Raw genomic sequence first — 10,892 nt, 5'->3', positions numbered from 1 at the left:
ATCTCCCTAACCTTCCCTGGGCACGAATTTTACTTTTTAGGTACCACTACTGAAGAATTTCTAATTTGGTTTGTCACTTCATTGGGAATTCAGTGCACATAAGGGGCACATGTATAATTGGCAACCTAATTTTTCTGCTTTCATCAAATGGTATAACGCCAAATCTTCATTGAACTTGCCAGTTAAATGCACTTGGGAACCAGAGAGCAGCAAGCGTTAAGAGATCAAAATGAACAAACTGGAAAGAGTCATTAACTTTCTGCTTTCCTATCACAACAAAAATTGTATTATTGAAAGTGTAGCAACGTGGGAAATTCTACTTGAAACTTAAACAATCTCAAAAGAGAATAATTTATTTACTTAACTTCTAAAATGTTGTTTTGTAATGTATAAATGGGGTTTCTCCAGATAGTTTTCAACAAAAAAAACTCCACAAAATAGTTAAAATGAATCAATGTTTTTGAGTGTGTTTAGGTTATATATATTCATATGTCTTTTTGGTCTAGTGTATATGAATTCTAAACTTTATTTGGCAAGCAAAATTGTTAGAAAATTAAGTGAGACATATTGGCTTTATTTAATACCTTAATGAATAAAAGCAATTGGCAGATTGTCATGGTTCTCGATAATTATGAATGCAATTGAGAGTGTGAAAATTACAATCAGTTGTGGTTACCAAAAATGCCCTTCAAATAGCTGGTCTAATGTATAATTTTGAAGTATGCAACATAGAGTCATTATTATATCATCATTATTGTTGACAATTAATAGAGAACTGAAAAAATAAAAACACCCCAAATTTGCCCAATATGATTGAGCGTCATCCTTATACAGGGACAAAACCTGTAAAAATATCTATTCACAGCTCTTAAATAAACCACATATTTATTGGATAAGTGCAAACGTTCAGATCAGGAATATCTCTTTTACAAGTTTCTTTTGATGTGATAGTGGGATTCTTTAGTAAGGACTCTGGAAAAGTTTCCTAACATTTTTCATCTATAAGGCTAAGTAGTTTGAACTTTTTAAAATCCTTGCCTAACTCTCGGAAATGAACATTTTATAAATCTCTCTTGCAATGGAAAAATGAAGACGGTAGAAGGAAAATGCCAAAGGATTTTGAGTTTTAGATCAGCTCGTTTCATGATTATCCAAAGCTCTAAAGAAACTATTAAAACTTTCAACTAAGCCAGGAATCCTGAATGGAAGGTGGTATGAACTAAGTAGAGTAAGGCAGACTTAGGTCGAATTCAACCTTCATCACTTAATCAGTGTGTGACCTTAGATTGACTACCTACTCTTTCCAAATCTGACTTTCTTGATCTTTAAAATTGAAGAAATAATAGCTTTTTTAAAAGTGGGCATACACACCCAACATCCTTTGTTAGTACATCCATTTCCCAATGCTTAATCAAAGAAACTATAATGTCCTGTATTTATGTTACTGATATATTTGTCCATTGGTCCCAGCTTTGCTGCCCTTTCTTGATTATATGCTTAAGCCAATTTTAAAGGACTTAAATGGACTCTAACCTCTTTGTCTGATACATAAAAGAATTAGGAGGAAGTTAAATTAATGTGAGAAACCTGAAAACATAGCCATGGTCATAAGCTACTAAGGAGAGAAGATATAATTACTGAGTTGTTGACCTTGCCATTACCTCAATAGCCTCCTGAATGTTAATTTCCTTTTGTCACATTTATGAAAATAGTTTCCCACAGTTGTCCTCCCACGCTAAAGCAGGGCTGTCCTCATTTAAAAATATACACCAACCACTAATGCTCATTCAAAAATTATCCCTTGCTTTAACACCCAATTTATTCACGTTGCAAAAGTCAGATCATAGCCAGTTAGATTATCCGGTACATACACACACACAGACATGCACACAACCTGGGAAAATGTATAAATTCCTTGATTTCTGGAAGCTGTTTCTCAATATAGTAATGCACCAGATTACAAAAATCCTGTAATCTGTGCAGGAGGCTAGTTAGGGTATAAGGAAGGTGATGTCAGGTATACAAACTTAATATTAGGGATGTGATATCTATCTAGAAATAGTCCTATATGCCAATAGAATGGGTTCAAAAAATTTTTCCTACACACACAGAGTTCAATGCATTTTATCTACTGTACTGCCTACTAATGACAAAATCTATAGGAGCCGAGATAAAGAAGAGGATGGATGGGAGAGAGTTCAGGAGCCAGTGTTAACCTGAAAGGAAATGAGGCAGTGCAATGGGAAAGAGGATCAAGGGAAAATAGATTAGGTAAGCAACAGCAGCATGCATCAGAAGTCTTCTCCATCTCTAAACTGGCAAATTTTCTCCAGGGGGTCATCAGTCAAATGATGTCAAAATGGTAGCTGGTTCTGTTTGTTATTTCCATGTTTCCTTATGTGTAGGAACGCAAAGTCCAGTCGAGGTCATAGTCCCAATGCTTCCATTATCCTACAGAAAAACTGATTGCTGTTAATGGTTCCTGGAAGGTGTGACCTGCTTAGAGGAAAGAAGCCGGGTTTCTTTCTTTGCTGGCCTGAATGGAAGAGACCTGTCAGGTTGTGAATAGGTGGGTGAGAGGGAAAGGGGAGAAAGAACCTCACAATTTTCTCCCTGAGAGGAGGAAGAGAAGATAACATCGGTGGTTTGGGGCATGTTCAGCATCTTCGCGGTCCTTTAGCTATGGTTCAGCCTGCTGGTCTTCTGTTTTGACCTGTCTCTGCACTTGGACTCGTCTTAAGCACAAGGATGGGCTAAGGGATAAGCGAAGTCAGCACGGTCGGACACAGCTTCCCGTAAAATAAAAACTCAGCAGTGGGTGTGCGCACGTTAATATGTGAGTATGCGTGCGCGGTAACCCGCGGACGCAGTTGGCCTGGCGCCGCCCCAGCCCAACCCCCAACCCCAATCCCTATAAAGGCCGCGCTCGCCACCGCCCTCCGCACAGTCGGGAGCGCAGCCTTCCGGGGAGGTAGCTGCCGGCTCCCCACACAGTGGCACTCCGCACTCACACACTTGGAAGCGCCTCCCCACGTCCCTCCCCTGCCCTCCTCTTGCTCTGCTTTTCTCTCTCACCACAAATAGTCGCCGACCAACTGCCAATCCGTCTCTCTCTCTCGCAACAACATGACCGACTGGGAAGCGGTGGCTCAGGCACAGCAGCTCTGCTGGCGCAGGCAGGAGGTGCAGGAGGATTATTAAATAACGCAGCTCGACTCCGCAACTGGGAGTGGAGAGAAGGAGCCCAACAGCCGAGAAGGGGAGGGAGGGCAGAGGCGGGGTCCAGGAAAGACACCCCCGTGCCCCGAAGACATAAACCCCTGATTGCCCAGGAGGAGCCTTAACAAGCGGCGCGGAGCCCTCAAGGTAGTAACGCCCCCGGTGCCCCCGCGCCCGGAGGGTCGCGCGTCGCGTTGCCGCTGCGCTGGGGCCGGTCCCTGGCGGACGCGGGGATGACCGCCCGGCAGGTGACCGCGCCGTGCCCGGGCCGCCCTGGAGCAGCCCCCGCCCAGGCCCGGAGCGCCGGGCGCCGGCCCGGCGTGCGCGGCGCGGAGACTTGGCCTTGCGGGTGGGATAGGAGGGAGGCGGACCGGCTCGCTCGCTGCCGACCCGCGACTCCCAGCGCGCAGCGTGGCCTTTCCCTCTGCGCTCCTGAGCGCTCTGCTCCCCCGGGCCGCGGCCGTCGTTCCAGGGCGATGCGGAGCGTGGCGGGCCAAGGACGCAAGAGTTGGCGCAAGCTCCGGGCCGCTCCACTCCCTCGCCGCCCGTGTCCCGCAGGTAAGGGCGGCGGGACGGCGCTGGCGTCTCGGGCTGCGGGGACCGGGGCAGGGGTGGCGGCGACGCGGGTGGGAGGGGGGAGGTGGAGGAGGGGGCGGGGAGCCCGGGGCTCCCTGTGGAGCCGCAGTGCCGGAGCCGGGACCGCCTCTTGCCTCCGCCTGCTTGTCCTCTGGCGCTGGCTTCCTGGCTTGGAGGCGAGACCCTCCCCAGCGGCGGCAGGAACAGCTTCGACTTAGTGTGAACAAATTGCTTTGTGGTGGCGTGTCAAGGGCTTCAGGGAGAGGTGTGTGTTCGTTTGTGTGTGTTCGCGCTCCTGACTATGTGTTGGTTCACCTGAAATGAAAATCGGTCCTGAGCCAAAACCGCAGGTGGCCCCTGGGCCCTCTCATCTTTTGGCTTTTTTTCCCAGGGATTACACGCGGTGCTATCTAGGGGAAGGGGTGCGCGAAAGGGAGACGGAAGGATTTGTGAATGGTGCCTCTGCGCTTGGAGGCTGAGCCTTGCTGATGTAAAGGAGGAGGTATCCGGAGTGAGAAGAAAGGCTATTTATGGCAAAGAGTTGTGAAATTTCTCGGGGTTTCCTTCGGTGTATCTTGAGCTTCTTTCTTCTCCCTCTCTCCCATCTCTCCCATCTCCTTTATCAGAATTAAAAGCGATTCTGCTTTCCCCCTTCTCGTGGGATTTGGAATATGAAATCAAGTCAGAAAATCACTTGCCTTTTATAGATGGAAAAAAAAATGCTTCTTAGAAATCTCTTAGAAGAGCTCTTGCCCTTTAATGTTTTTATGTACTTACTCTCCACTCCTCTTAACTCCTCAGGCCATCAATAGGACCCACAAGACATAAAGTACCTACTTGCTCTCAACAGCTTTCTTTTCTGATATCTTTGCAATTGACTACCTTACGACTGAAATGTAACACATACCCTCATCCTTACCCCTAAGAAAGGCTATTAAAAGCGAGGCACACACATTTTACTGTAAAGCTGGTTTTATTAAAAGCTTTAGTGGAAGAAAGAGAAGCAGACACCTAGCTGAGTTTATATTGATTACTACTGATTAAAAACTTGCTATTAAGAAAAGACCTAAAACACTGTTAATCTAGGCTACAATAGTTTCTTTCAGTTTCTCTTTCTATTTGATTTTTAACAGGTACAAATTCCAGAGACATAACTTGAAGCTTAGAGATGACTTGGGACCATGTCTACCAACTATGCTTTAGTAAATTTATGTTTGTTCCTAAAAGTTAGCAACGGAGCTTTTATAGAACTGATGACTTAGTTGTGACTGAGATAGTAGGTCATTGTCTTTATTCTTTTAAATTGGGATTTCTCCGAGACCTGCCAAACACAAGGTTTTAAAACATTGAAATTCCATGTTACAACTACCCCTTCAGTAATTTCACAGAGAAGAAAGAGAAGCAAACTGGTCAACCCATAGTCAGAGTGATTAGTCTTCCTTTGATATTAATTAGGGAGCTCCTTATTTTGATGAAAACATGCCAACTGTTTTTTTTTCTCTTTTCCCTAGTATGAAAGTAATTTTCATTACCAGTCATATTTATTTTGAAGACAAGCAGAGTTAAGTTATTTTTATTTGGTTATGTTTATGTTGGTTTAAAAGACATTTTCAACATTGGAGCATGTGCAGTTTTATATATTACTTTAGAATCTAACTGAGAGCCCTACTGAGTGTTGTTACATTAACTTGCCTGAATCATTGGTATTTTAAAATGTACTTGATGAACTATAGTATTACAATCATTAAAAAGTCATATTTATGAATATTTTGTCCTTTCACACTGTCAGAGAATCAGCAACTGTTTGTTATTTTAATGATCTATTATTTATACTATAGAATGTAAATTTACATCAAACTTATGAAGTAGAAAATAAAAAATGTATTACATTTTAGTTATTCAAATTTTTATTGCATTTTATTATTCAACATAGCTCTCGTAGCAGGGCCTGTCATGTGCAAGGTGCCGTGTAGACATTGTGGAGAGAGAACATAAGACTCCCTTGCTCCCTGCCTTTCAGGAGCTTACTTTCTAATTGTGAGGAATCTGATGTTCATGCTTGAATAGAGTTAGCAACCCATGACAATAAGAGATCACATGTCTATTGAGGACTGTAGGAGTTCAGAGCATTGACAATAATATTTCATACTGGGTTTTGTTTAAAAAGGCTTCAGGGATAGGTAAGACTTGCTTAGTGCTGATCTTAAAGTATAAATAGGATTAGAGGCTTATGAATGACAATATGAGGTATAAGATGTGTTTCTCGAAATTGTAGAAAAGAACAAAGTTATAAGACAGATAAGTTTGTTTTGAAATAGATTTAAATATTGAAAAGTGGTGGAATTTCATGTGCCAACTGCAGGTGAATCTGTTTTTGATGTACAATATTCTGTACGTGCTAGTCTTGGAATTATCAATACATATTTTTGTACCTAAGAAGACAAATCTTTGACTCTATATTGCCTTTTAATGATCAAAATGCGCGGCATATTTGTAAACAATACTTACTTTTTTTTTTAATTTATTTTTAATTTTTTGGGTGACATTGATTAACAAAGTCCAGTAAGTTTCAGGTGCATAAACAATACTTATTCTAAAATTTAAATTGTACTAAAGTGTTGAATTTGGTATTAATAACAAGGTGTTTCAGGTACATCTGAACCAGCCCTCCTTAGAAAGTGAGACATATGTAAAAGAAAACCGTGAGCATTTATTGAATACTTAATATTTTGTTCTTCATATAAAATGTGTACCCCATTAAATAACATATTTTCTATAATATTTTTATTTTAAAGTTATTAGATGCATCCAACTTATCCTTAGATTATTTTCCATGAATATAGAGCTGCGATGAAGGTCTGTGGGGAACAATTTTAGATTATAAGAACAATTTTAAAGATATTGTAACTATCTTCCAGTAAATAGATTATATTAATAATAGGAACATATCCTGTCTCTAAGCATTCTGAACTTATTTTTTACCTTATGTATATACTTGTTTTTATAAATACACAAAATTTTTAAAAATGCATTTATCCATTTTAGGAACTCAAAAGGAAACACCTTAAATAACTCTTAGCCAGTTTATACGGTATGACACCCCAGAAGTATGTTTTGGTGACAATAAATAAGAAGTACAAATATTAGATATGACTTTCAATAAATAACAGTAGAATTACTTTCAGTTCGGTCAGATTAAAAGATTTTCATATATAGTTTTTGTTGGCAGTGAATAGATAAGAGTTAGTACAAAAGTGAAAAACCTATTAAATCACCAATTTCATATTCATGCAGGAATGGGATGATTTCCAAGGTAGTCAGAATACAAATCAGACTATCTGTTAATTGGTATTTTGAGTTTGCTTTTGAACTATATGTCACAGGTGTATCACTTTGATAATGTAATCTCTTCTACTCTATGACTGACAACTTCTGCAAGATTTCTCTCTTAGATAGTGACAAAATCTGTTTGCTTTATATTGAGAACATAAGCTTCTCTCAGCAATATTATCTTCACTATGCACGGGTGTCAGTTAACAATAAAATATGAAGTCTGGGGTGGGATAAGCAGTAAGAGAAGATGGGGAGATTGATGAAAAACACTATAACAAAGGCAACATACTTCCATATGTAGCGTAAGCTAAATATAACATAAAAATGTAAAAATGACCACTCTAAACCACAATGGATACAGTACCAAGATATTTTTATCAGTTTTAAATTTTATTTTATTTTTCAGTTTTTCATTTTAAAATAGCCATATTACATCTTAGGCATTTCATGTGGGTTACATAAAATGGCAACATAAAAAGTGGTGTTCGAAAATGTGTACTAGGGTCTGTGATATAATATTAAATTTTTTTAAAGCTTTTAGATTGAATGATTGACAAATGAAGTTTGCCGTTTGGCCAAATTGTGGCCCTATACTTAGATTAACTTAAAATACAGCTTTTGGTTTTGCATTATTGACACTAGATTCCCAATTTTTAAATTTTAGTTAAACTAATTAAAATTTAAAATACCATAGCTATGTTCTGAAACTAAATAAAATCTAAAGGTTGTTTATAAAGAAACAACTTATTATCTAATAGCAAATTCTTAACTAGAGTGTTGGTCCTCAAAATGTGGTCTCTCAGAAGCAGCACCAGTGAACTTGTTAAAAGACCAGTCTCACCACAGACTGACTGAATCAGAAACTGTGGGATGGGGTCCTCCATGTGAGTCTTTTGCACTCTAAAGTTTGAGTACCATTGGCCTAAAGTATTTCACTGACCTACAGTGAAACTTACAGGCTGTCTTCTGCCTGTTTTGTGTCTAAGTAGTTTCCTCAACTGGTAAAGATAACTATGGTTTAACTATTTAGACCAGGAAAATACTGTATTATACTCTCTACCAGATTTTCATCTTAACTGTGTGTGTGTGTGTGTGTGTGTGTGTGTGTGTGTGTGTGTATATATATAATGAGTTTCTAATTCTTTTGCACATATTTGCTGTTGATTGGGGAAGCAATACGTAGTGTAGAATTTAATCGGACAGTAACTGTCCTAGGCTGGACCTTGTCGATAGTCATTTATAAAGACAAAAATGTGCGGAGTGTACAAAAGTTGACCACTTTCTGTTTAGTCCTATAGACTCATATGTGATATTTTTGGTCTTGCCATGTAGTAATCATCTTTCTCTGTATAAGAAAACAATTATTTTAGCTGCACAACAATAGCATTACATGTGCGGAGTTTTCTTGGATCTTACTACTGAAATTAATTTCTCACCACATCTCTGCAGTTTTCAAGGTTAAAGATAATGTGTTCACATCTTGTATATCTTTTAGTATCCCTCTCTCTTCCTGTTCTTCTTTTCTTCCCTCCTTGCCTCTCTTATTCTCTTCAATCATTCCTTTTTTTTTTTTTTTTTGGCCTCCTTTGCTATATCGGTTACATTATATATATATAGTTTTAATTTCATATATATAGATATAGTTTTAATTCCATGTTCCTTTACCTTGTGGTACTTATTGCAATTTTAATCTTACATTTATTATTGTAATTGGTTCAGTATTGTATCATCAGAGATTAACAGTGCCCAATACATAGTGAATGCCCCCAAAATATTAGTTAAATAACTGTATGACCTCATTCTATGGATGTTTCATATTTTTCAAAAGAAAGACACTTTAAGAAAGACTTTAAAATATAGTCTTACAACTTATACGAACATAGGTATTGCTTTTCTTCTATTTTGCAAATGACATGTTTTATTAACAGCAACGGCAATGGCTATAATATGTTGAACATTTCCTACATGATAAGCAGTTTATATATGTTATGCCACCATCTTCAGTGATGCTGTTGTTGCTTCTTGGATAATTGGAACAAATGATGAAGGACTTACAAGGCTGAAGCTCCCATCCTCTTATTGTTCTTTTCCATACCAATACTTCACGGTTCTCTTACCCATTCTGGTCAGAATGTTCCTACATGTTAACGAAAATTTAAGCTATAACCAAATATAATTCTAAGAATGAGTGCCATTATGGAGAGAATGTTTAAACATTAGATAGTCTCCATATTCGACATATGCAGCTTATCTTCTGGAAAGGTTCACACAGAGCTTTGACTACCTTGTTTAAGCAAAGTTGATCTTAGGTGCAGTCTGTTAATCCAGCTTGTGTCCTATGAGAAGAAAACATCACATGGTAGTATCAGTTTAGTTTCTTTGGGCTTTTATTCTTCAGTTCATTTATTTGAATGTGGGTTTAATCAATATGCAAATATTTGTCGCAAAGGAAATATTTAAAGGCTGACTCTGTACAAGTCAGTAGACTTCTTGGTTATTCTGAAGCCCTCTACTAGACAAACTGTATGAAACTATATATTTTATAATGTTTAAGTCAGTCAATAACATGAATAACATGTTAGTAGATGCATAATATCAAGAAGAAAAAAATATTTGGTGGTTTAACTATTTCAAATATGGCCTACTTTTTGGCTTTTGTTGGAATCTGTTTCTGTCTCTGAAATAATCATTGATCAGAGCCTCAGCCATGCCTCTGATTCAAGATCAATCCTCCTGTGGAAGGTCAACCGGTTTTTGGGACTTAAGAGTAAGTCATCCTCGATGTCCAGCTCTAATATTATAACATATGTATAGTAATGCTTCTTTATTATAACTGAAACTGAGTTCTCACCTAATATTTTCCCCAGCATCTTCATAAATTACCTAATATCATCATTTTTCCTATTGTATGAGCAAAGCTCTTTTGACAGAACATTCTTTGTTTCTTTAAAGACTGGGATCCTCCCTCTGAAATCATCTCATTTACAGAGTCCTTTTATATGCCAGCAAACTCCTCCTCAAAATACCAGTTTCCTGGATGTTTAAACATTAACAACTCCTAGAGTTATGTTAAATTTCCAGTACTAACTCTTGAATCTCCATTATGCCAACTACTTATGGCATATTGCCATGCCCTCAGATAGTCAGGCTGGTTGGACTTCTTGGAACTATTTACCACTGGGTCTCTATAGCACTTCCCAGACTATGGTGCTAGTCTAGTTCCAAGTTCCAACCATCACCAGATTGCCTTATTTTGCTACACGTAGTCAGTCTTCCCTTGTCTGGCTGTGTCTCCACTCACTATAGAACTACCTCATTCATCATCATTGACAACACATATTTTGTAAATGCGTATTATGTAAAAGTCATCCTGTTTAAAAAAGAATGCACCTCCTATGGTTCCTGTGATTCCTGAACAGCATAATTCACTATAAATGTGTATAAATGAAATACGCATTCTTCCATGTCTCATTTGGTACCCAGAAGTGATACGTGTATACAAATATATGCCAAATGTGCATATGAATTCTTTAGGATTTGCCTCTTTCTCCTTTTTCTAGTCAATTGTTAATTTCAAGATGATCTGATTCTTCTCTATTCTCCTTTATAACCTTATTTGAACATGATATGTTTGGAATGTAGAACAGCTGAAGAAACATACTCCAGATGGTATGATGCCTTCTCTAATTTTTCCCATTTGTTAATGAAACCTAGTGGTATTCTTGTGTTCAAGAAGTGTTTATTAAGCCAGGTATACTACCTTA

General features: G+C 38.6%; 1 protein-coding gene across 6 annotated transcripts in view; it reads left to right on the top strand.

Annotated features, from left to right (window-relative positions):
- The first annotated feature begins 2,950 nt into the window (after positions 1-2,950).
- The window catches only part of CCSER1 (coiled-coil serine rich protein 1), a 1,108,427-nt gene continuing 1,100,485 nt past the window's right edge, over positions 2,951-10,892 (top strand). For 5 of the 6 annotated variants that reach the window (XM_016161106.2, XM_036226734.1, XM_036226735.1 and 2 more), the window contains exon 1: positions 2,951-3,366. The gene's annotated coding sequence lies outside the window, so the exon portion shown is untranslated. Of the gene's footprint in view, positions 3,367-3,640; positions 3,778-10,892 lie in introns of those variants that run through there. The other variant, XM_036226729.1, reaches the window with a different exon arrangement.

The sequence above is a fragment of the Rousettus aegyptiacus genome, unplaced genomic scaffold (genome assembly GCF_014176215.1).
Source record: "Rousettus aegyptiacus isolate mRouAeg1 unplaced genomic scaffold, mRouAeg1.p scaffold_m13_p_10, whole genome shotgun sequence".
NCBI lineage: Eukaryota > Metazoa > Chordata > Mammalia > Chiroptera > Pteropodidae > Rousettus > Rousettus aegyptiacus.
The sequence above is the reverse complement of the archived record's forward strand: the minus strand, read 5'-3'. Positions and strand labels throughout refer to the sequence as shown.